The following is a 27,964-nucleotide window of genomic DNA, read 5'->3' on the forward strand; positions in this document are numbered from 1 at the left end:
GAAATGGTTTGCTACTGGATCGTCTGTTTTGTTTGTTCTAATTTTTGAAAAGTTCAATTACATCCGTTAATATAGTGTATCACCTGTTTGTCCTACATAAATAAGTTTTTCGCATTTTGTACAGTTAATTGCATATACTACGCCCACGGTTTTACAGTTTATTTGTCCCTGAATGGAATATTCTTTTCCGATGTTATCACAAAAAACCTTGGTCTCATTAATGTGTGAGCATAATGCACAATTTTTACCGCATGGTCCACGGCCATTAGTTTGTTTTTGAACTTTTCTAAAATAAGAACAAACAAAACAGACGATCCAGTGGCAAACCACTTCATTCAACATAATCATTCGATGAAAAATTTAAAAGTCACCGCAATAGAAAGAATATTTGGAACCGAAATTTACAGAAAAACTAAAGAAGCCTTTTGGATGAAATTTGAAAAAAAGGCAGGACAGGAGTTTTGTGAAAAAAAAAAGGCAGGATGACAATTTATGTAAAACAAGTCAGGATAAACTAATTCGAAAAAGCAAGACCAAAAAGAGAGAAAAATAAAAAGGCAGGACCGAAAAGAGTGAAAAATAAAAAGGCAGGACAGAGATTACAACTAAACAAAAATGCAGGACAAAACTTGTCATCCTAGCCCCTATAAAAATCAAATGGTAGCTCCCTAAAATAAATTACGTTTTTAGTTTTTGTGTCGTTTTGGTTGTTGTCTCGTGAACGAGTTTCTGAAATCAGCTGCTTAAATAAGTGACAATCAAAGACCAATAGTCGAAGAAAAACATACAAAATACGAACGTCCCTGTATCTTACCCCGCTCCCTTCCCCGGAAAATAATAGAAAAAAAAACAATGATGAAAACCGTACTAATTTAAGGCTCTGCAGTTGGAACACAAAATAGTATATCTGCAATTGATTGATTGGTACTTATCGCCACTTCCAGCCCTATTGTGCTATCGTGGCATTCTGTTTGTATTGGTGGAGGAAGCCAAAATGCCTGGAGAGAACAACCGACTTTCTGTAGGAAAACTTTCAATCCTATTCAATCAATATTGGAATCGATCGCACCAGTCACGTGCGGAATTCGAACTCACAATCTCAGTGTCGACAGGCTAGTGATACTGTACAGTAGTTCGACTACTCAGACAACTCGACCACCGAGGGCCCGTATATCTACGACATATGAGATATATCCGTTGTCATCAGGGACATAGCGGTCATCCAAGTCATAATTGAGTTCGTGAAATTTCGGAAAGAAGATTTCAATTTTACCATTCAAAATCTATTTGACAAGAAACACAAGCTATGGCATATCGTATCAACTAGGAGATATATATCTTTAAAATTATACTATAGCTTTATAAAAAAAAAATTTAAATTTCGAATCCAAGAGGAAAACAAAAGACTTGATCGTACCTTCTCCTTTACTGGAAAAGAATATTTATATCAGTTTTTTTTTAAACTTCATGATAAAACCTTTACGAATTTTGAATATCCCCTGAGCCTTGGTGTAGGTATCAAACTATGATGCCATAATTAATTTAATGTGACAAATGATATTAATTATTGCATATATTTCTTTATCTATCAATTGTATTTAGATGTACTGTTGTCATTGAAATTGAATCAATTTATAACCCATACTTTAGAGCCTCTATCGCTCACCTAGGTATACGTGCATATTCAACAAAGGATACTCTCCAACATTGTAGACATGAATAGAACTCATGACAAAAATCTTTTTCTTTTTTTGTTGATCTTGTTTTGCTGATCATTTAGTCTGTTTAGTTTTTCTCTTTCTTCTTGAGTTTTTTGCTCAAAACACAAAAGAGGGTAAAACAAATCCACATTCAAGGGCAATCATTCCTATGAAGAGTGACAGTCTACTAACTATATCGGGAACATTTGACATGTTTGTAGATCTTGCCTTGCTGATCATTTTTGTAATTTGAATTTTCTATTTATCTATTATAATTTTTATCATATAAGACAAAAAGCTAAATCAATGGTAAAAATTGTCATTAAAGGGCAATAACTCCAATAAGGAGTCGTCGGACAATTTCCTCCATATTGTCTTAATTGTAGATCTTGTCTTGCTGATCACAGAAAAACGAAAACTAAAACAATGCACAAAACAAAACAAAAACAATCCTGAAAATTCAACATATCTTTACTTCCCAAATAATTTCTTTGACATGATTTTGAATATCCAAAAGTTATGTTTCAATTACTTCTTAAAATTTCCAAAATCTATCAAAATTGAAGTTTGGGACAATCATTAAACTTCATGATGTGGTTAGATGTTGGAAAGTATGACACGATGATGAAACTAATTTATTGTACTCATATATGAAACTATGATATTGTGTACCTTAGTAATTAATGCTTTAAAAGATAATCATTGTTACAGAAATAACATCATGACGGAATTGCTTCTTCTTAGTTAGGTAGCAAATTCTTCTTCTGTCGACTAATTTATCTCTTTTACTACGAATTTTCTACCCCAGGAATAGATTATCTTTGCTGTATTTTGGGTCCTCAATGCTCTTCAACTTCGTACTTTATTTTGCCTTTTTAACTATTTTGATCAGAGTGTCACTGATAAGTTTTTTGCAGACGAAACGAGCGTCTCGCGTGCAAAATTTCTAATGCTGGTATTTATGATGAGTTTATTAACAACTTCTGGGTCGAAGCCACTGCTGATTGGAGTTTCCTCCCCGTAGGTATCACTAGCCCATTAGTCAGCACTTCTGCGTTGACATGAATTAGGATCATTGATATGGTCATAATTATAAATTAACTGTTTACCTATTTATGCATTTTTCGAAATACTAAGGATTTTCTACCCCAGGAATAGATAACCTGAGCTGTATCTTGTAGTTTATTTCTTACAGTTGATACAGCACTAACACAATTATATAAATTGTTGAAAATGTATATTCGGAAAACTTCTAGCTGTAGAATTTCCAGTTATAGTATTTTTTAATAAATTACGTTAAAGGATTTTCCCAACATGTGAGCAATATAGGCACGCCTACATATTAAAATTGACAGGATGTAACCAACAAATAAGTGTATATAAATATAGGTTCAAAAGTGTTTATGTATTGTGTCATTGATTCATATAGAGACAAGCTGAGCGACTGACATCAAATACAAGGTAAGATATTATATTGTGATATATACTAATGGTTAATTTAAAGGCAACCACAAGCGTTCCATGGTATTGTGATCCTCGAGAAGTCGATCTCTAAACTTATATTTATTAATTTTCATTAGATTTATATTAGTGTAAGTCATACAAATTTTAAAACAATGCTTATTAAATCATTATGTTATGAATATTTTAAAACAGTAATACAGAAAAGAATAAATGATTTGAATGAAAGCAACAATATATATGTGTAATATTGTCATAAAAGTAATTGGAAATGCAAAATTTCAACTTAATCACACTAATTTTCCTTTTGAAAAATAATGTTATTATAAATTTAGAATGAGTGAATGCACTCTATAAAAAGAAAAGGGCAGACATATAAGACCTTAGAGAACAGAGAATATCAGAAGAGGAAAAATACTTCTTCCTTATTTGCAAAAATATAAAAAAAAATCGAGAGAAATATTAAAAAGATATGAGACCTATAAACAAGAACTCCTTAAATTTCGATAAAATCTAATAAACAAATCAAACACTTTTTTAGATAACTTTGACTATTTTATTAGTTATTCACTTGTCTAGATATATGTATTTCTTCATCCTTCACGGTTTTCAACTTTTTTTTGGTTAGCGTGATTCTGATAAATTTTAAGTTAAATCAAGAATAGTGCTTCCGGCTTTTCATTTAATATCTAAATGTCCAATCACTTCACATATTTATAACCAGATAACTGTATGACATTACTTATATTATGTTTGTAGTTATTTACATATACATCTTTGTTTTAGGAACTGACTAAGATACCATAGTAAGCTTATTGCATACATAAAAGACAATGAAGCTTTACCAGAAAGTCGTTGCTTTAATTGTGATTTTTGCCTTCTGTGGTGATGTTGGCAATCTGATAAATTCGGTATGGACTGGACAAGAAATGATATCACAAAACTCCGCTCTCTTGTTGCCTGGAGCCCATGCAATTTGGGGACATGTGGCAAGGACAGTGGTAAGGGGTTTGTCAAGAAGAGGAAGGAAAAAAGGAGGTAGCGAACATACAAAAGGCAAGAGACCGAGCACCAAAGGCAAACATCAGAAAGGACAAAGCAGAAAGCAAAAAGACCAAGACCGGGCAGGTGGAAAGAAACAAAAAGGTGGAAAAGATGGAAGTAGGAAGAGAGGATAAAAATAAGATATTATTTTGTTACATGTGTTATTCCCTTCTTTATAAAGGATTAACACAGTGTTTAGGTGACTGTTCTAGAGATCAACTTGTACGATTGCGATTTCAACGTAAACTGTATATTTTTTTCGCGATCAATGACAATCAAACCACATCCTTATTTTTGTTACAAACACATATATATATATATAATAAAAACTATAACACAATTTTCCATACGTTTCGGCCATTATGGCCTTCTTCATTGGAATAGATTACAACATTGAAACAACAATTACATCGCTTGGATACATTACGCAATAACAACTACTATGACGTTCATTTCCCGCGTTTTTTACTCTTTTTATAAATATTTTCACTATCGTTCATACATTGTGTTGAGTCCATCAGGTTCTAAAGTTTTTAGTTTTTTTTATCCAAAATGCTTCTTTAGTTTTCCTGTAAATATCTGTGCCAAATGTTCTTTCTATTCCAGTAACTTTTAAATTTTTCATCGAATGATTATGTTGAATGAAATGGTTTGCTACTGGATCGTCTGTTTTGTTTGTTCTAATTTTTGAAAAGTTCAATTACATCCGTTAATATAGTGTATCACCTGTTTGTCCTACATAAATAAGTTTTTCGCATTTTGTACAGTTAATTGCATATACTACGCCCACGGTTTTACAGTTTATTTGTCCCTGAATGGAATATTCTTTTCCGATGTTATCACAAAAAACCTTGGTCTCATTAATGTGTGAGCATAATGCACAATTTTTACCGCATGGTCCACGGCCATTAGTTTGTTTTTGAACTTTTCTAAAATAAGAACAAACAAAACAGACGATCCAGTGGCAAACCACTTCATTCAACATAATCATTCGATGAAAAATTTAAAAGTCACCGCAATAGAAAGAATATTTGGAACCGAAATTTACAGAAAAACTAAAGAAGCCTTTTGGATGAAATTTGAAAAAAAGGCAGGACAGGAGTTTTGTGAAAAAAAAAAGGCAGGATGACAATTTATGTAAAACAAGTCAGGATAAACTAATTCGAAAAAGCAAGACCAAAAAGAGAGAAAAATAAAAAGGCAGGACCGAAAAGAGTGAAAAATAAAAAGGCAGGACAGAGATTACAACTAAACAAAAATGCAGGACAAAACTTGTCATCCTAGCCCCTATAAAAATCAAATGGTAGCTCCCTAAAATAAATTACGTTTTTAGTTTTTGTGTCGTTTTGGTTGTTGTCTCGTGAACGAGTTTCTGAAATCAGCTGCTTAAATAAGTGACAATCAAAGACCAATAGTCGAAGAAAAACATACAAAATACGAACGTCCCTGTATCTTACCCCGCTCCCTTCCCCGGAAAATAATAGAAAAAAAAACAATGATGAAAACCGTACTAATTTAAGGCTCTGCAGTTGGAACACAAAATAGTATATCTGCAATTGATTGATTGGTACTTATCGCCACTTCCAGCCCTATTGTGCTATCGTGGCATTCTGTTTGTATTGGTGGAGGAAGCCAAAATGCCTGGAGAGAACAACCGACTTTCTGTAGGAAAACTTTCAATCCTATTCAATCAATATTGGAATCGATCGCACCAGTCACGTGCGGAATTCGAACTCACAATCTCAGTGTCGACAGGCTAGTGATACTGTACAGTAGTTCGACTACTCAGACAACTCGACCACCGAGGGCCCGTATATCTACGACATATGAGATATATCCGTTGTCATCAGGGACATAGCGGTCATCCAAGTCATAATTGAGTTCGTGAAATTTCGGAAAGAAGATTTCAATTTTACCATTCAAAATTGCATGTCAGTTAACTGCTAGTAGTCTGTTGTTATTTATGTATTATTGTCATTTTGTTTATTTTCTTTGGTTACATCTTCTGACATCAGACTCGGACTTCTCTTGAACTGAATTTTAATGTGCGTATTGTTATGCGTTTACTTTTCTACATTGGCTAGAGGTATAGGGGGAGGGTTGAGATCTCATAAACATGTTTAACCCCGCCGCATTTTTGCGCCTGTCCCAAGTCAGGAGCCTCTAGCCTTTGTTAGTCTTGTATTATTTTTAATTTTAGTTTCTTGTGTACAATTTGGAGTTTAGTATGGCGTTCATTATCACTGAACTAGTATATATATTTGTTTAGGGGCCAGCTGAAGGACGCCTCCGGGTGCGGGAATTTCTCGCTGCATTGAAGACCTGTTGGTGGCCTTCTGCTGTTGTCTGTTCTGTGGTCGGGTTGTTGTCTCTTTGACACATTCCCCATTTCCATTCTCAATTTTAAAATCTATTTGACAAGAAACACAAGCTATGGCATATCGTATCAACTAGGAGATATATATCTTTAAAATTATACTATAGCTTTATAAAAAAAAAATTTAAATTTCGAATCCAAGAGGAAAACAAAAGACTTGATCGTACCTTCTCCTTTACTGGAAAAGAATATTTATATCAGTTTTTTTTTAAACTTCATGATAAAACCTTTACGAATTTTGAATATCCCCTGAGCCTTGGTGTAGGTATCAAACTATGATGCCATAATTAATTTAATGTGACAAATGATATTAATTATTGCATATATTTCTTTATCTATCAATTGTATTTAGATGTACTGTTGTCATTGAAATTGAATCAATTTATAACCCATACTTTAGAGCCTCTATCGCTCACCTAGGTATACGTGCATATTCAACAAAGGATACTCTCCAACATTGTAGACATGAATAGAACTCATGACAAAAATCTTTTTCTTTTTTTGTTGATCTTGTTTTGCTGATCATTTAGTCTGTTTAGTTTTTCTCTTTCTTCTTGAGTTTTTTGCTCAAAACACAAAAGAGGGTAAAACAAATCCACATTCAAGGGCAATCATTCCTATGAAGAGTGACAGTCTACTAACTATATCGGGAACATTTGACATGTTTGTAGATCTTGCCTTGCTGATCATTTTTGTAATTTGAATTTTCTATTTATCTATTATAATTTTTATCATATAAGACAAAAAGCTAAATCAATGGTAAAAATTGTCATTAAAGGGCAATAACTCCAATAAGGAGTCGTCGGACAATTTCCTCCATATTGTCTTAATTGTAGATCTTGTCTTGCTGATCACAGAAAAACGAAAACTAAAACAATGCACAAAACAAAACAAAAACAATCCTGAAAATTCAACATATCTTTACTTCCCAAATAATTTCTTTGACATGATTTTGAATATCCAAAAGTTATGTTTCAATTACTTCTTAAAATTTCCAAAATCTATCAAAATTGAAGTTTGGGACAATCATTAAACTTCATGATGTGGTTAGATGTTGGAAAGTATGACACGATGATGAAACTAATTTATTGTACTCATATATGAAACTATGATATTGTTTACCTTAGTAATTAATGCTTTAAAAGATAATCATTGTTACAGAAATAACATCATGACGGAATTGCTTCTTCTTAGTTAGGTAGCAAATTCTTCTTCTGTCGACTAATTTATCTCTTTTACTACGAATTTTCTACCCCAGGAATAGATTATCTTTGCTGTATTTTGGGTCCTCAATGCTCTTCAACTTCGTACTTTATTTTGCCTTTTTAACTATTTTGATCAGAGTGTCACTGATAAGTTTTTTGCAGACGAAACGAGCGTCTCGCGTGCAAAATTTCTAATGCTGGTATTTATGATGAGTTTATTAACAACTTCTGGGTCGAAGCCACTGCTGATTGGAGTTTCCTCCCCGTAGGTATCACTAGCCCATTAGTCAGCACTTCTGCGTTGACATGAATTAGGATCATTGATATGGTCATAATTATAAATTAACTGTTTACCTATTTATGCATTTTTCGAAATACTAAGGATTTTCTACCCCAGGAATAGATAACCTGAGCTGTATCTTGTAGTTTATTTCTTACAGTTGATACAGCACTAACACAATTATATAAATTGTTGAAAATGGATATTCGGAAAACTTCTAGCTGTAGAATTTCCAGTTATAGTATTTTTTAATAAATTACGTTAAAGGATTTTCCCAACATGTGAGCAATATAGGCACGCCTACATATTAAAATTGACAGGATGTAACCAACAAATAAGTGTATATAAATATAGGTTCAAAAGTGTTTATGTATTGTGTCATTGATTCATATAGAGACAAGCTGAGCGACTGACATCAAATACAAGGTAAGATATTATATTGTGATATATACTAATGGTTAATTTAAAGGCAACCACAAGCGTTCCATGGTATTGTGATCCTCGAGAAGTCGATCTCTAAACTTATATTTATTAATTTTCATTAGATTTATATTAGTGTAAGTCATACAAATTTTAAAACAATGCTTATTAAATCATTATGTTATGAATATTTTAAAACAGTAATACAGAAAAGAATAAATGATTTGAATGAAAGCAACAATATATATGTGTAATATTGTCATAAAAGTAATTGGAAATGCAAAATTTCAACTTAATCACACTAATTTTCCTTTTGAAAAATAATGTTATTATAAATTTAGAATGAGTGAATGCACTCTATAAAAAGAAAAGGGCAGACATATAAGACCTTAGAGAACAGAGAATATCAGAAGAGGAAAAATACTTCTTCCTTATTTGCAAAAATATAAAAAAAAATCGAGAGAAATATTAAAAAGATATGAGACCTATAAACAAGAACTCCTTAAATTTCGATAAAATCTAATAAACAAATCAAACACTTTTTTAGATAACTTTGACTATTTTATTAGTTATTCACTTGTCTAGATATATGTATTTCTTCATCCTTCACGGTTTTCAACTTTTTTTTGGTTAGCGTGATTCTGATAAATTTTAAGTTAAATCAAAAATATTGCGTCCGGCTTTTCATTTAATATCTAACTGTCCAATCACTTCACATATTTATAACCAGATAACTGTATGACATTACTTATATTATGTTTGTAGTTATTTACATATACATCTTTGTTTTAGGAACTGACTAAGATACCATAGTAAGCTTATTGCATACATAAAAGACAATGAAGCTTTACCAGAAAGTCGTTGCTTTAATTGTGATTTTTGCCTTCTGTGGTGATGTTGGCAATCTGATAAATTCGGTATGGACTGGACAAGAAATGATATCACAAAACTCCGCTCTCTTGTTGCCTGGAGCCCATGCAATTTGGGGACATGTGGCAAGGACAGTGGTAAGGGGTTTGTCAAGAAGAGGAAGGAAAAAAGGAGGTAGCGAACATACAAAAGGCAAGAGACCGAGCACCAAAGGCAAACATCAGAAAGGACAAAGCAGAAAGCAAAAAGACCAAGACCGGGCAGGTGGAAAGAAACAAAAAGGTGGAAAAGATGGAAGTAGGAAGAGAGGATAAAAATAAGATATTATTTTGTTACATGTGTTATTCCCTTCTTTATAAAGGATTAACACAGTGTTTAGGTGACTGTTCTAGAGATCAACTTGTACGATTGCGATTTCAACGTAAACTGTATATTTTTTTCGCGATCAATGACAATCAAACCACATCCTTATTTTTGTTACAAACACATATATATATATATAATAAAAACTATAACACAATTTTCCATACGTTTCGGCCATTATGGCCTTCTTCATTGGAATAGATTACAACATTGAAACAACAATTACATCGCTTGGATACATTACGCAATAACAACTACTATGACGTTCATTTCCCGCGTTTTTTACTCTTTTTATAAATATTTTCACTATCGTTCATACATTGTGTTGAGTCCATCAGGTTCTAAAGTTTTTAGTTTTTTTTTATCCAAAATGCTTCTTTAGTTTTCCTGTAAATATCTGTGCCAAATGTTCTTTCTATTCCAGTAACTTTTAAATTTTTCATCGAATGATTATGTTGAATGAAATGGTTTGCTACTGGATCGTCTGTTTTGTTTGTTCTAATTTTTGAAAAGTTCAATTACATCCGTTAATATAGTGTATCACCTGTTTGTCCTACATAAATAAGTTTTTCGCATTTTGTACAGTTAATTGCATATACTACGCCCACGGTTTTACAGTTTATTTGTCCCTGAATGGAATATTCTTTTCCGATGTTATCACAAAAAACCTTGGTCTCATTAATGTGTGAGCATAATGCACAATTTTTACCGCATGGTCCACGGCCATTAGTTTGTTTTTGAACTTTTCTAAAATAAGAACAAACAAAACAGACGATCCAGTGGCAAACCACTTCATTCAACATAATCATTCGATGAAAAATTTAAAAGTCACCGCAATAGAAAGAATATTTGGAACCGAAATTTACAGAAAAACTAAAGAAGCCTTTTGGATGAAATTTGAAAAAAAGGCAGGACAGGAGTTTTGTGTAAAAAAAAAGGCAGGATGACAATTTATGTAAAACAAGTCAGGATAAACTAATTAGAAAAAGCAGGACCAAAAAGAGAGAAAAATAAAAAGGCAGGACCGAAAAGAGTGAAAAATAAAAAGGCAGGACAGAGATTACAACTTAACAAAAATGCAGGCCAAAACTTGTCATCCTAGCCCCTATAAAAATCAAATGGTAGCTCCCTAAAATAAATTACGTTTTTAGTTTTTGTGTCGTTTTGGTTGTTGCCTCGTGAACGAGTTTCTGAAATCAGCTGCTTAAATAAGTGACAATCAAAGACCAATAGTCGAAGAAAGACATACAAAATACGAACGTCCCTGTATCTTACCCCGCTCCCTTCCCCGGAAAATAATAGAAAAAAAAACAATGATGAAAACCGTACTAATTTAAGGCTCTGCAGTTGGAACACAAAATAGTATATCTGCAATTGATTGATTGGTACTTATCGCCACTTCCAGCCCTATTGTGCTATCGTGGCATTCTGTTTATATTGGTGGAGGAAGCCAAAATGCCCGGAGAGAACAACCGACTTTCTGTAGGAAAACTTTCAATCCTATTCAATCAATATTGTAGTCGATCGCACCAGTCACGTGCGGAATTCGAACTCACAACCTCAGTGTCGACAGGCTAGTGATACTGTACAGTAGTTCGACTACTCAGACAACTCGCCCACCGAGGGCCCGTATATCTACGACATATGAGATATATCCGTTGTCATCAGGGACATAGCGGTCATCCAAGTCATAATTGAGTTCGTGAAATTTCGGAAAGAAGATTTCAATTTTACCATTCAAAATCTATTTGACAAGAAACACAAGCTATGGCATATCGTATCAACTAGGAGATATATATCTTTAGAATTATACTATAGCTTTATAAAAAAAAATTATAAATTTCGAGTCAAAGAGGAAAACAAAAGACTTTATCATACCTTCTCCTTTACTGGAAAAGAATATTTATATCAATTTTTTTAAAACTTCATGATAAAACCTTTAAGAATTTTGAATATCCCCTGAGCCTTGGTGTAGGTATCAAACTATGATGCCCTAATTAATTTAACGTGACAAATGATATTAATTATTGCATGTATTTCTTTATCGATCAATTGTATTTAGATGTACTGTTGTCATTGAAATTGAATCAATTTATAACCCATACTTTAGAGCCTCTATTGCTCACCTAGGTATACGTGCATATTCAACAAAGGACACTCTCCAACATTGTAGACATGAATAGAACTCATGACAAAAATCTTTTTTTTTTTGTTGATCTTGTTTTGCTGATCATTTAGTCTGTTTAGTTTTTCTCTTTCTTTTTGAGTTTTTTGCTCAAAACACAAAAGAGGGTAAAACAAATCCACATTCAAGGGCAATCATTCCTATGAAGAGTGACAGTCTACTAACTATATCGGGAACATTTGACATGTTTGTAGATCTTGCCTTGCTGAATTTTTGTAATTTGAATTTTCTATTTATCTATTTGAATTTTTATCATATAAGACAAAAAGCTAAATCAATGATAAAAATTGTCATTAAAGGGCAATAACTCCAATAAGGAGTCGTCGGACAATTTCCTCCATATTGTCTTAATTGTAGATCTTGTCTTGCTGATCACAGAAAAACGAAAACTAAAACAATGCACAAAACAAAACAAAAACAATCCTGAAAATTCAACATATCTACTTCCCATATAATTTCTTTGACATGATTTTGAATATCCAAAAGTTATGTTTCAATTACTTCTTAAAATTTCCAAAATCTATCAAAATTGAAGTTTGGGACAATCATTAAACTTCATGATGTGGTTAGATGTTGGAAAGTATGACACGATGATGTAACTAATTTATTGTACTCATATATGAAACTATGATATTGTGTACCTTAGTAATAAATGCTTAAAAAGATAATCATTGTTACAGAAATAACATCATGACGGAATTGCTTCTTCTTAGTTAGGTAGCAAATTCTTCTTCTGTCGACTAATTCATCTCTTTTACTAAGAATTTTCTACCCCTAGGAATAGATTATCTTTGCTGTATTTTGGGTCCTCAATGCTCTTCAACTTCGTACTTTATTTTGCCTTTTTAACTATTCTGATCAGAGTGTCACTGATAAGTTTTTTGCAGACGAAACGAGCGTCTCGCGTGCAAAATTTCTAATCCTGGTATCTATGATGAGTTTATTAACAACTTCTGGGTCGAAGCCACTGCTGATTGGAGTTTCCTCCCCGTAGGTATCACTAGCCCATTAGTCAGCACTTCTGCGTTGACATGAATTAGGATCATTGATATGGTCATAATTATAAATTAACTATTTACCTATTAATGCATTTTTGAAATACTACGGATTTTCTACCCCAGGAATAGATAACCTGAGTTGTATCTTGTAGTTTATTTCTTACAGTTGATACAGCAATAACACAATTATATAAATTGTTGAAAATGTATATTAGGTAAACTTCTAGCTGTAGAATTTCCAGTTATAGTATTTTTCAATAAATTACGTTAAAGGATTTTCCCAACATGTGAGCAATATAGGCACACCTACATATTAAAATTGACAGGATGTAACCAACAAATAAGTGTATATAAATATAGGTTCAAAAGTGTTTATGTATTGTGTCATTGATTCATATAGAGACAAGCTGAGCGACTGACATCAAATACAAGGTAAGATATTATATTGTGATATATACTAATGGTTAATTCAAAGGCAACAACAAGCGTTCCATGGTATTGTGATCCTCGAGAAGTCGATCTCTAAACTTATATTTATTAATTTTCATTAGATTTATATTAGTGTAAGTCATACAAATTTTAAAACAATGCTTATTAAATCATTATGTTATGAATATTTTAAAACAGTAATACAGAAAAGAATAAATGATTTGAATGAAAGCAACAATATATATGTGTAATATTGTCATAAAAGTAATTGGAAATGGAAAATTTCAACTTAATCACACTAATTTTCCTTTTGAAAAATAATGTTATTATAAGTTTAGAATGAGTGAATGCACTCTATAAAAAGAAAAGGGCAGACATATAAGACCTTAAAGAACAGAGAATATCAGAAGAGGAAAAACACTTCTTCCTTATTTGCAAAAATATAAAAAAAAATCGAGAGAAATATTAAAAAGATAATAGACCTATAAACAAGAACTCCTTAAATTTCGATAAAATCTAATAAACAAATCAAATACTTTAAATTTTAGATAACTTTGACTATTTTATTAGCTATTCACTTGTCTAGATATATGTATTTCTTCATCCTTTGCGGTTTTCAACTTTTTTTTGGTTAGCGTGATTCTGATAAATTTTAAGTTAAATCCAGAATGGTGCTTCCGGTTTCTCATTTAATATCTAACTGTCCAATCACTTCACATATTTATAACCAGATAACTGTATGACATTACTTATATCATGTTTGTAGTTATTTACATATACATCTTTGTTTTAGGAACTTACTAAGACACCAAAGTAAGCTTATTGCATACATAAAAGACAATGAAGCTTTACCAGAAAGTCGTTGCTTTAATTGTGATTTTTGCCTTCTGTGGTGATGTTGGCAATCTGATAAATTCGGTATGGACTGGACAAGAAATGATATCACAAAACTCCGCTGTCTTGTTGCCTGGAGCCCATGCAATTTGGAGACACGTGGCAAGGGCAGTGTTAAGGGGTTTGTCAAAAAGAGGAAGGAAAAAGGGAAGTAGCGAAAATACAAAAGGCAAGAGACCGAGCACCAAAGACAAACATCAGAAAGGACAAAGAAGAAAGCAAAAAGACCAAGACCGGGCAAGTGGAAAGAAACAAAAAGGTGGAAAAGATGGAAGAAGGAAGAGAGGATGAAAATAAGATAATATTTTGTTACATGTGTTATTCCCTTTTTTATAAAGGATTAACACACAGTGTTTAGGTGACTGTCTTAGAGATCAACTTGTACGATTGCGATTTCAACGTAAACTGTATCTTTTTAAGCAAAAGTAGTGAAACAACAAGCTCATCAAAAGAATGTTGATATAGTAGAAGTGTCAAAAATAAAAAAAAAATGAATAGGTTGCCTTTTTCTTTATGAAGAATACTAATTAAGGGTAGAAACTGGTGTATGATTTTCATTCACTTCGGAAAAGGTATTTCATAAGGACGTACACCAAAGACAAAGCTTTACTTTTTGTAATCGTTGTACATGTGTAGCAACGAACGTTGTTGTGTATCATTTTCCAATCTGTGACGTTATCTCGAATTACATAGCAAACTGTTTAACGTCTTTCATAAACCTGAACTGAATCTTCATTGGGAAAAAAATACGGATGTAAAATGAATATAATACTTGATTATTTCTGTGCGTGCGAAGCATCTTTTTGGATTAAGGATTTTCTCTACTCTTGTTTTTGGCTTTTTGTCAGATATTCGGAATCCTCTAGTTTTATCCATGTAGTCCCACTAAAACGCTTGCCTGCTTACCTTTACTTTTTCTTTTCATAATTTTATAACATATAGTTTAAAAAAATAATTTTTAAAAGCTTATAAAATCCTTATTATTTTTTGTATAGCTTTTGAACGAAAAAAGGTTCCAATGTAAAATCTAGAGCGAAATTTTCAATTGCTCTTATCTCAAAAACAAGAACATCGACCTTTCATTTCTGTTCTGCTTTTTAAGTTCCATTATTTATATATATCTCAATTTATAACAGTGTTTTCAAAAGCTTGATATTTTGAAACATAGGAGCGAACATCCTTAATCTTTATCAGGAACGCTTTAAACCAAACAGAATGCAACAAAGTTTTAAGAGACCAACTATGTTTTACTTTAACCAGGGTTGTAGGGGCAATAATAGATCATTTTGCTAAATTTATTTCTCAAGAAAATATAAACTCATTAACATTTAAGTACATACGATTTAGTTTTTATCAAACCACTGGAGTTTTAAAAGATCCGCTTGCAGTTCATCATGAAGCTTGGTTTAAGTTTATCTTCGTTTGAAACAGAGATAATGCAAATATAAACAACGGACTGACGGACATCAAACAGACGCAAGCTATGTCATTACGAATTACATAAACATGTATCATATTTCTGACACTCTATATACATATCTACACCTATGATAGACCGAATATATCACTGTCAACTCGGCTTTAAATTTCCCTACCGTTCTTTCATGTGATTATTAATGGTTTTTTGGTTTTATTAAGACTCACCTGGACTGAACGTCAATGCATATGTGAGCTATTGCCGGTACTTGGCGTCTGTTGTCGTTAACATTTTCCAAACATCTTGTCCTCTGTAAGACTGCAACTATCAGACCATTTTGTTCAATCTTTGCCACAATCATCTTACTATAGTCAGTTTAAAAGATCAAGACCCCGTTCACACTTGGACATTTTGATCGATTTATACTAGATCGGTTCACTTTAGATCGATTTAAGCCAACCAATGTGAACACATGGTGAATACTTTGAATCGGTTTTAAGTAAAACACCAAAAACGGTAGTTTAGTTTAAATTAGAAACATATATAGACGATCTAAATTTAAATGTGAACACAGAGATCGATCTAAATTAGTACTAGAACAAAAAAGATAAACACAACACGTTTGTCAACTACGTCAATGCAACCACAGCTGTAACTTTACTCTTTATAGACGTTTTTTTACGGTTAATGACAATTTAATTTAGTTTTTTTTTATTGGATTGTAAATAGCATTAACACTCGGTCTAACTTGATCTTTAATAAAACATGCACATTTTGAAGGAGGAATTCTATTCTTTTGTTAGATTTTGCATTCTAAATGAAGAAAATAATGTGCTTTATCTTATTACTACGACTGTTTTTACAAATGCAGAATATGTTTTGTTTGATTCATTTTTTTTTCCAAGTTAGCCATATCACAAAATAAAAAAAAAATCAGCTCAATATTTAATACGCCAGACGCACGTTTCGTCTACATAAGACTCATTAGTGGCGTTCAAATCAAAACAGCATAACTCAGATAATGTAACTTTTAAAAAAAAGTAAGTGGTAAATTTTTCAATTTTGTTTCGGAGGTGGAAAATGAATTCCGTTACTGTAATCTTTATTTTTATTTTCTTAAAGCACATTTTAAGAGCTATTATCAGCAACTTCTGATATTTTATCTTAAAATATCATTTCTCTTGTTGAGTCTATTTTCTATCGCACAAAACGGTGTTTTTTTCAATGTGTAATCTATAACTAAAATCTGACAATCTTGCACAACCTGTAAGTGGAAAAAAAAGCTCTGTGACCAATTCTTTTTATTATGTTTTTGAACAAAAACAAAATGATAATAACTACATTTTGGCAAATTATTGAAACATTCTATGCAAGAATATGCAAGAATAGCCTTGTGTTAATCAGAGTCAGCTTCTAAAGTACATATTTGAGTTGTGTAATAAACACGCCACCAGATGCGACAAGAGGAAAATTGCCCCAAAACAGAAACTTTTTGGTGTTAAAGTTGTAATCGTCTCTTATGTAGTATTGAAACGTTGTCGGGTACTGTCTATGGACCATTTCCAGGATTTTGTTTACATTTATATTGTAGACAGAAGTCCAACAACATTTCTTATAGTCTAATTCCAGGGTATGGTTAGGCCTATACTTTCGCTCGAGGACTTTATAACTACAGGTATACCTATGACTTGAATAGGTTAAAGTTTTATTAGGTATGTAATTTACTAGTTTAAAGAATGATTTAATCATATGAAATATCTGCTGGACTCAAGACCCAAGTATCCTCTTTGTCATCTTCAGCTTACATTGTGACTTGGATGGACAGTTGTCTCATTGGCACTCATACCATATCTTCTTATTTATATTTATTACATTACTTTAACAGTTGCGTATAAGTGTGACTAGTAGAACCTGTTCTTATGATTAGATGCTAATCTTTGGCCTTTTTTGTTCACTACAATCAGGAGAAAAGACAAGATAACAAACAAAAATTTCGACTGTAGTTTGTAAATTTACGAAGGAGGTCACAACTTCAGGTGAACTGGTCCAAGTTCCAAAAGTCTGAGACCATTTTGGAGTTATGTCCTTCACCAGAAAAGTTCGTCAATTATGCGCGCCTTTATAAAGTCATTTACCAAATAGAGGGGATTGCCTGTATCCTTGCACTATCAAAGTTCATCAAGCGTCTTCGTGATCGTCACTATGCAGGATAAACTAGAAATAATGTTTGTTCCGTAGGTACTTAATCACAATTCCCTAATGACAGCAGTGCTGGTTATTAATTATAAGAATTGATCAGAATTTAATTTGCCGAATAATTCGAGCAATATAGAATCATATTTTTTCAGCCGCTCGCTCTACATGGGAAGGAAGTGACGATGCCCCTAAACGAACGAATGATGTTTACTAAAATCAAAGATTTTTGACGGAAATGCAACGATCGATCTCGAAAGTTGTTTATTAGTTAACTATTTCATCACTGTCAAAACCAAAGCTAAATCTCAAATGTCATATTTCCCAGTGTGTCCAATTCTAATTCAAATATGAAAAACCAATTCCATTCTGGCTTTACTGTTAATTTTCAGAGTAAAAGTTAACACATGTAAACTAGTCTTGTAGTTCCAACAACGATAAAGGTTTAACAGACAGACAGACAAGTGTAACTACCCTACTGATAGTGGTCGTTTGAAAGGGATAAACAAACTATAGCCGACATTTCAAAATCTAGTTATCAGGTTCAAAACCCGAGGATTAACCAGAAAACTAATATTCAAATAATCAGAATTAGGTATAAATCAATTCAAGTTAATCCAAAGTATTTCGTTCTGTTCTGAATGTGCTTATAAATAACCGGACCGGTCTACATCCGGTCTAGACCGATTAATCGACATACATTTCTGCAACTCAAATTCACAAACCAAATTTCAGAATATGCAAGTACAAAATATCACAACATGAAAGAAAGTGGTCCAGTAGAACTTATTCAAATTAAAATCTAAACAAAGGGGAGTAATCGGGGGTAACTTTATTCACAAAAAATAACCCGGGCCAGTGACAATGCTTTTATCTTTCAAGAATGGAGAGTTACTTTATGGTGTTCACCTTCACTCGTCTGGGTGTTTTGTCCTTTGGATATAACGAATGGCACTTTTTTGTGAGTTTTCACCGATAGAAATAATTCAAAAGTACGTACGTAATATTGAATGAAGATGAAAAATTGCTAAAATGGCTGCTACAGTAACTGGATTTTTAGATGTGAGCAATGATAAAGTACTTGTATTATAATGGACACCAAGTTTCTTAGTATAAACCGACAGTTTTTAATCATGAGTCGTAACTTCATCGGATAAGTATCGTATTCACTAAAATTCAGAAATGATATCCGATGTCAACGATGCACAGTAAAATGTAAACACACTATTCGATTTGAAATATAATTAAAACAAAAGGTTTATTATCCCCTGCATTTCCTGGCTGTATTTCTGTAACAGATAGTATTAGAGTGGGTAAAAACGAGTACTACAAATGCATCTATTGCGTGCTATTCGTCTTCTGTGCATCTTTAAAATTTTAACTGCGTTAACTCAGTTGAATTCTCTCTATTTTAATATTGAACACATATACATAATTCAATGATGGGAATTAAAAAAAAAAAAAGAAATAAAGAAATATCATGCCTCACTGATTTTTGTCCCTTTAATCTAACCGCTTAAGATATATTAATGGTTTTAGTTTAGAACTGTCTGTTTTCCTGTAGAAACGTTCGAACAGAAGCCATAAAATGAAGTTTCAGTATTTGTGTGGCTGCTTAGAATATAGTTTTTATAACATCTTCTAAAAGCTAATGTCTTCATTTATTTTTAAAATCCATCCCATGAACCACTGAAAAAATATCAATGGACGACGGGGCAATAAGGCCCTTATTTGGCCCAAATATAACTGCAAATTTAAAAGTTATCATACATATTCTGAAATTTGTCATAACTAGACTAATGTACCAGGTATTCAGAAAACAAAAACAAATTTCAGGTTTAACGAGTTACCATGGCAACAAACCATGACGAAATTTGTATATTTTGTAAAATTTCTTGATTTTCCTTGTTTTTCATCAAATTTTAAGTATATTTTAGATTGGCAAAGTATGTGCGCACACAAGAAACAACTTTATATTTGGTGAGATTATGTCAATAGTTATAATTAAGCTTCTCTTTAATTATTTTGTTGTTTCTTGGCTGCGCACGATGTTTCCGCAATGGAAATAAAGATGGAAACTGCATAAATTCTGTATTTTTCATAGTTTTCATGAAAACGGTACATATTATGACGTAATTGTGACGTCATCAGATAAAAATTCTTATGTTTTTCACTTATATTTCCTGACTCTATGCATTTCCAAACAAAATGTGCAAATTTGAAAAAGTTGTCAAATATTTTATTTTCTTGGGCCAAAACCGGGCCTTAATGCCCCTACTCCTTTAGAGGCTGTATTTTGATGTCGTTTATACAGGTAAAACATTTACTTAAAGGGGCATTGGTTGTCAAATTCATGTTCACCGATTTGACTCAAATTCTCATATTTGATTTATAACATACTAAAACGTATATCCAAATTATAAAAACTCTAAAATAAACAATTTATAAGGCATGGACTTGATAATATGTATCATCGTTTCGTGAATATTTTAGTCTAGACGCCATCTAATTAACTATCGAGTTGACCTCCGAAGACTACCGACGGTCATATAAGCGATATAAACATAAATATAGATATAAATAGATAGCGAACTCGTGCTATTGGATTATTCTAGGTCTATCTAATTTCATATTATAGGTTGAAAATATATGTTAATCATCGTTTTCACCTGTATAAAAATTAGTTTTTGTGGATCGAATTAGTCAATCAAAAGATTTACCTTTGTTTCACTTCCAATGTTGACATTATTTTCCTCTTAATAATTTAACACGCATAATTTATGCGTAATCCGTCTCTAGCTAATGTCAAATTGAAGGTCACATGAATACGGATTCAATGAGACCGAATTATTAACCTGCAAGTGAATAATTCATTATTGATGTTTCTTAGCTTATTTTGACAAAATTGAACCATACTGGCTCCTAAAAGCGAATTATTATTTCACTATTTCACTTTCATTAATGATTGAACAAAAAAATATCATATTTCATTTTATTTTTTATATATCTCGTAGCTAGTGCCCCTTTAAATTAGACAAAATGGATACTTGGTCGGTGTATATGATACAACAATATTGTTAAATTAATACTTTTTACTTTTCAAGCGTTACCTCCTAATTTCTAAAAAAAATCATATTGCTATTAGAACAAATAGTTCAAGAACTGAAATGGTCGTATTCGGTCTAATCTTAATGTTCGGATTGTTATATATTTTTAATACAGTACTTAAGAATAAACTTTCAACGATGAGGATAACATTGAAATAAGGCTACTGATAATCATTGCATGCGCGCGATTCATATTCAATGTTCGACTGAAACTTGTAACATAACCGATTTCATTGTTGTTATAACAGTGACAAAAATTACAGTTATTTCGACTACATACATCACGAACATAATCTTGAAATATTTGAATGAAATTAAGAAATAACTTTTCACTAAAATTAAAGAAATTACAGAAAGAAATCCAGGAATGTTTGCAATCATACGGACTTGTTTTGAAACTCTATTGTTTCCTAACTGGCGATATGGAAAAATGAATATTACTTCAATTTTGCACGGATTGTCATTAAAAACTTTTATAAAAAATGCATTTCGCCTGGTAATTTGGTAAAAATATATATACTTGTTCTATGAACAATTATTTATAATAAAGAAATAATTAAAATTGTTCTAAGTACGAGAGGCTAAAGATACCAAAGGGACATTCAAACTCATGAGCCGAAAATAAACTGACACCACAATGGTTAACAAAGAAAAAGACCAACAGACAAACAACAGAACACAAAACACAACATAGAAAACTAAAGGCCTAACAAGATGAACCCCACAAAAAACTGGAGGTGATCTCAGGTGAAAGGTAATCAGATCCTGTTCAACATGTGGCACCCGTCGTATTGCTCATATTAGTAAAAACCAGGTAATAAGTCTAATTCGGTAGGTAACATTCGGGGAAAGGGGATCGGGATTGTAGTTATGACACTTGGAACATATTCGCTATCGTCTGTGGAACGGATATTCAATAACGACAACCAACTCGTGGTGGCGTTCTAAAAATGTATGAAGGGATAACTTCAACTTCACCACTTAGAACTCTTGGTTAAATAGCTTCCTTGTGAGCAGCAACCCTCTGTTAAGGAAATCATGATATGAAATACAAGCCCTGGAATATCGTATCAACTTGGAGATCTATATTCCGTATGTGGACGCTGCAAGAATGTTGCTACATATAAATGGAAAGTTCACAATTGGGAAGCTGAAATCTTCTTAAAAACTTTTCTCAAAATATACGATTTTTTCGGGAATCAGTATGATGAAGATAAAAAAATAAAGAATCTTGTTTTAAACGGGGAAAATTGTTTCGTTACCTATTGATTTGTATAGTAAATGAGATAAAACTTAAGTATGGCTCGTTGTAATCAGCAAATCCAAATAAAAAAAAAATGGGATATGCATCAAACACCTTTTTCGTGTTTAATTCTATAATTTCATCTGCTAAATTGTTTGAAATATTGAATAACATTTTGTTTCCGAAAATCACCAAAAACTCGAGCACTCACTTACGACTACAGTGTTACACATGTACGTACAAGGTAAATAAACTTAGTTGCAACATATCATTTTTCGTAGGTGATTCTACATCCTCTATTTATACAATGGAAAACACTCCATCCATATACGACATACAAACATGTTTTTTTTATCTTTCTATAACGGAATTGAGAAAGACTGTTAATCATTTCAAGAAATACAATCTAGTATCGCCATTTGTTTGGACCAGTTTAGTTTTTTTAAATGGCGGGAAAGGCTGAGTCGGACTTTTTAGGATTATATTTGCATTAGTATTATTTGGGTGTTAAATCGAAAGAAAATAAATCTAGAATCTGCATAAATTTTGGTAAATGACCTTTTATGAGCTATTGGAGTCTTATATGAAAAGAAAAATGGGTGTTATGTATATTTACTTGTTTTTGTTTATATGTCTTTTTGATCGAGTTAAGCCATTTCAATTGATATTTTATTGTGTGTCTTTTTATGATTTAATGTTACACTACTGTTTCATGTTAGGATGAAGGTTGGCGCCTGTTAAAACGTTTAAACCTGCTGCATTTGTATGCACCTGTCCTTAGTCAGGAGCCTGTTGTTCAGTGGTTGTCGTTTGTTGGTGTGGTTCATAAGTGTTTCTTGTTTCTCGTTTATTATATAGATCAGACCATTGGTTTTCCTGTTTAAATTGTTTTACACTAGTTATTTTGGGGCATTTTATAGCTTGCTGTTCGGTGTGAGCCAAGACTCCGTGTTGAAGGCCGTACTTTGACCTTTAATTATTCAATTTTTACATATTGTGACTTGGATGGAGAGTTGTCTCATTGGCATTCATACCACATCTTGTTATTTATAGTTATGGGGCAACATATTTTACCCTGTGTCGTAGGAAAATCAAGGAGTCCGAACATCGGACAAAAATTCCTAAACCTGACCTAAGTACATCATTAAACGGTTTAAATCGACACTACATAGACATAGATATACGGCATTCTCGTTCACAATGAATTTGGTTTTAATAACTAAATGATAATGTCATATGTCTAGAATTTAAATATACTTGATGTCGATTTCAGCAACTTTTTTGAATATTTTGAGTTTTAGTCTAGATACCACAATAGGATATTATTACAATATTTGGAAATCATTCCAATCTTTTACTTTATGTGGGATTGTGTGTGTGGCGTTTATACCATAAAAAAAAAAGAAGAAATTGAAATGAACCCTTCAAAAATTTGTTTTTAAAATATTTTTTCTTGACTAACCCCCACCGCGTGAAGAGCTTTTTGATCGGAAGGGACATAGGGAGAATAGCCAAATCCATCTATGGCAACATTAAGTATAGAGGCAGGCAATTCTTTCAATTATAAATATATAAAGAACATAATAAGTTCGATATAATTTTGGATAATTTTATATAGTGTGATCAATAAAAGAAAAATATTAAAACATATGCTTTTCTCAGAATATTACATCATGATATATCATGTTTTCACTTGACGTATTAATTGACCTTAAAAAATACAAAAGACAAACTTGTAATTGAACTTATTCAACACTGTCCAGTATTTTTCACGATGCAAGTAAACCAATGATTTCCAATCTTTCTTTTTCGTGACACACACCAATATTTATTGTGATTAGTAGAGGAACAAGGATTTCTTGCACAAAAGTTAACAGGACCGCAGCTCATAGGATCAGATTTAGTGGTACAAAGTGCATGCCCAGTCGCAATTTTAGCAGCATTATAAGCAGAATGCTCTCTTGCTCCAGGTGTTTTTGCCGCTGTCCACCTTCGATCATGATCAGGTCTATCCAGTGTGTTATAATGATGATGCGTCCTCCCACCTGACATATACGTCTGATAAATTACTCCGTTTAGTGTATTGGGATAGCCTGCGTGGTTCAGTCTGTTCACAACTGTGTATGCAACTTCCAGTTGTCCGTCCAATGATTCTCCACTTGCTTCACCAAAGACGACACGTCCGACTTTTTCCTTGTTTGCAGTGGTACTACAATACAAATATATTTCTACGTTAGATGATAAAATTTTTGAAGCATATTTCAAATACTTACTAGGCAAACCAAAATATTTCTGCAATGGATTGCATGTAATAATGTTTTGCAAGTAGTATATCTTGAGTATATATATAAATATAGCGCTGTGTCTATTTAAACTCATCACATGTATCAATCTTTCTATTAGGTTTGCCAGGTGTTAGTTTCATCCCTAAAACACCTATCAGTGTCGCTCCAATCAAAGCAGTTGAAATGCTTAATAGAATACGAAGTGGAAGAACACTTAAAATTAAATTACCAAGAGTTGTGCAAAATATGATCAGGGCAATCAAAGCTTTGAATAAGAAAACCGTTTCTGTTTCGATTGCTTAAATATGTTATTAATAGTAAACGAGATAATTCAACATCTTATGAAAATGTTTATTGGAAAAAAAAGTTTTTACAAAATCATTATATTCAGCATCCGTGCAGCAAAAGAAGTTAAAATGAAAGCATCCTTAAGACTATCATTATAAACCAGTAAAAGTCTGAAATAGTCTATAGCTGTACTCGACTGTACTGATTTTTACTCGACCAGTCTAAATTGGTCTGAATTTTACTCGATATTACTCCACCCCAATCTTAACCATACTCGACTGTACTGATCCTTATCTTTGCCATTGAAAAAAGTCTGAACTATTACTCGACCAGTCTGAAACAGTCTTAACCCATTCCCGACCTGTTCTCAACCAGTTATCGACCTATTTTTTCAGTCTGAACCATACTCGACCAAAGGTCTGAACCAAACTTGACCAAAGTCTGAACAATACTCGACCTTACTTGACCAAATAACCTGCACTTTTTTTTTTAATTAACTTTTTATATAATTATCTTCTTAACCGACATGACAACATGACAACAGCCTCAATAAAGTAAAGATATATTTACAGATTTTTACATCCTTACAAGAATATCAGATTTATCAAATCGAGATAATCAAATTATCTAATTTTAAAGTCTGAATCTTGGTAAAAAAAAAAGATTTTCTTTTACCTGAAAAACACACCTGAACTGAGGGTAATAAAACCTTATTCAGATGCATCTTGTTTGCCATGTGTTTTTTTTAACAAAACTTAATTAACCAAAATTCTTAAATGTAACTACATAGGTTTCATGGTAACATACAATAGTTATATAACTATCTTTTTAACTGACGTAACAACAGCCAACAAATTCACTGAAATTGTTTAACTTTATATCAGAAATAAATCTATTCTTATTATAATTTGGAATATTTACATATATATATACAATGTATATATAAACACTTCTAAATTGAAAACAACGTTTAAACCTATGATTGCGTTGGCTAAAAACCGCAATTTTTAAACGTGTGCATGCAAAACAAATTTCTTGTTAGAGGGGTCTAAATACAGCACAAACAACATTTTCCAAAAGACCAAAAAAGTGAAAAAGTATATTTAAACAAAACGCATTTGACTAACAGGTCGAACAACAAATGTTCTTAAACCCTGCCGACTGCCATTCGCGATTGACAAATTGCTAAATTATAAAGTTAATACTAAACAGAAAACAATAAACTTGCGGAAAAGATGGTATACCGCAAAAAAAAAAGGTGCAAAGGTTTTTGTACACCATAGATATAAGAAGATGTGGTATGAGTGCCAATGAGACAATGAGACAACTCTCCATCTCCATCAACCATACCCGGATTTCGACAATTAATGTCTCTTCAGTGATGTTAGGAATCGAAACGGTATTTGGAAAGCCATACAATTTACCTCAATTTGGGATAAAATCTTGAATTTTGTCAACATAGGATGAACGGATCATATAAACCCGAAGGCAAATATAATACAAGCCCAAACGAAAAAATATAAACAAGTCTAAATTAAATACAACGTTCAAACCTATGATTGCGTTGGATAAAAACCGCAATTTTTATACGTGTGCATGCAAAACAAATTTCAATGTATATATATATATATATATATATATCTAAAAGGGATGAAAAATTAAAGAAAATATTTAAAATTGTTCTTCTGATCAAGGTAAATCATAAAGCCTCATGCTTGGAGCACACTCGTTAAAAAAGGCACACCTGGTCAGAGTAATAAATTTTAAATATAAAAAATTATACATACATATTAGTGCTGATGAATATGGTGTTTATTGTGAAATTTTGGTTTCAATGCTATGTTAAATACATTTTGGATTTCAAATTGTTGTTCAAATTTCTAGTCAAAGGAAATTATTAGTATTAAAAAGAGTTCCTAAATTGATGAAATACAATTGATATATACAGAAATAGGTCTAGGATGGTTAAAACTTGGTCGAGTATGGTTCAGACTAGTTCTAGCATGGTTCAAACATAGTCTAGAATGGTTAAGACTTGGTCGAGTATGGTTCAGACACTTATAAAATGATTAAGTACTGGCCGAGTAAACGTCGAGTACAAGTTCAGACTGTTAAGTATGGTTCAGACTACAGTCGAGTAATATCGAGTAAATTTCAGACAAATTCAGACTGGTCGAGTAAAATTTAGTACAATCGAGTACAGATATAGGCCATTTCAGACTTTTACTGGTTTGTTGTGTATACGAACAATTTGGAAAAAAAAATTGTCGATATCTTTTACGGTTTCAGAGAAATAAAGATAAGAAGAAAAAGGGGACGCGGGGAGATAACTCCTATAAAAATAAGTGTTTGGTTACGCGTGGTGAATGGACACACCCTTATCACTGTACGATATCATGGGCCAACAATCCTTTTAATATGTCTTGGAACAAAAACAAAAACATCTCAGACGGCAGAAGAAAAAAACTAAAAATCAGAACAAAAGCAATAGGTCTTTCCACGATATTATATAGCAAAAGGAAAGAAAAGTTAATAACATATTGTTAAAAAACCAATAATGCTATTCTGACGTGTTTGATATACTATTTTGAAAACATTTGAATAAACAAGAAATGATTATTGTTTAACGTGCGTGATAAATATGTCAAATACATATATGACTAAAATGCTGTTAATTAACGCATCTGATAAGTCCATTCTGCTCATTGACAAATGGATATAAATAATCTATTTGGACAGCAAGGTTAAAACCTTAAAGGCTCACCTAGGTCTATAGGCAACTTCAGCAATGGAAATATCCAAAACGGTAGACTATAATAGATTTCATAACTAAATCTTTTTTTTTATCTTTTATATCATACAGTTTATTTCTTTTCCTTTTGTTTTTTCAAACATGGGTACATGTAAGGGCAATATCTGCAATAAGGAGTTGTCTAACGACTTCGGTCATCGAATTATTTGTAGATCATGGCTGGCTGATTATTTTTGCCATTGAAAAAGACTATAATTTTAGTTTTCTAGATAATAGACAAACACTAAAAATTGCTAAAATTCACCATTAAAGAACAATAACTACAATTAGAAGTCGATTGACGATTTTTGTAATTTAACTGAATTGTAAATCTTATCTTGCTGATAATTTATGGTATGTTCCTTTTTAAGCAATGTCGGCCTTGTCGGTTTGCAGGCGCGGACACATTTTTAA

At 32.2% G+C, this 27,964-nt stretch overlaps 4 long non-coding RNA genes across 4 annotated transcripts; all 4 read left to right on the forward strand.

Moving 5' to 3' along the window:
- Window positions 1-770: 770 nt before the first annotated feature.
- On the forward strand, window positions 771-7,088 carry LOC127724402 (uncharacterized). The gene is made up of 2 exons (XR_007992487.1): window positions 771-1,450; window positions 6,784-7,088. It is a non-coding gene; the product is annotated as an uncharacterized LOC127724402 (long non-coding RNA).
- On the forward strand, window positions 2,840-4,545 carry LOC127724385 (uncharacterized). Its single transcript, XR_007992468.1, has 2 exons — window positions 2,840-3,161; window positions 3,948-4,545. It is a non-coding gene; the product is annotated as an uncharacterized LOC127724385 (long non-coding RNA).
- A 1,203-nt stretch (window positions 7,089-8,291) lies between the features above and the next one.
- On the forward strand, window positions 8,292-9,877 carry LOC127724386 (uncharacterized). The gene is made up of 2 exons (XR_007992469.1): window positions 8,292-8,493; window positions 9,280-9,877. It is a non-coding gene; the product is annotated as an uncharacterized LOC127724386 (long non-coding RNA).
- A 3,345-nt stretch (window positions 9,878-13,222) lies between these two features.
- On the forward strand, window positions 13,223-16,422 carry LOC127724393 (uncharacterized). The gene is made up of 2 exons (XR_007992478.1): window positions 13,223-13,335; window positions 14,126-16,422. It is a non-coding gene; the product is annotated as an uncharacterized LOC127724393 (long non-coding RNA).
- The last annotated feature ends 11,542 nt before the right edge of the window (window positions 16,423-27,964 follow it).

This window comes from Mytilus californianus, unplaced genomic scaffold (assembly GCF_021869535.1).
Source record: "Mytilus californianus isolate M0D057914Y unplaced genomic scaffold, xbMytCali1.0.p SCAF_14, whole genome shotgun sequence".
NCBI classification, from domain to species: Eukaryota; Metazoa; Mollusca; class Bivalvia; order Mytilida; family Mytilidae; genus Mytilus; species Mytilus californianus.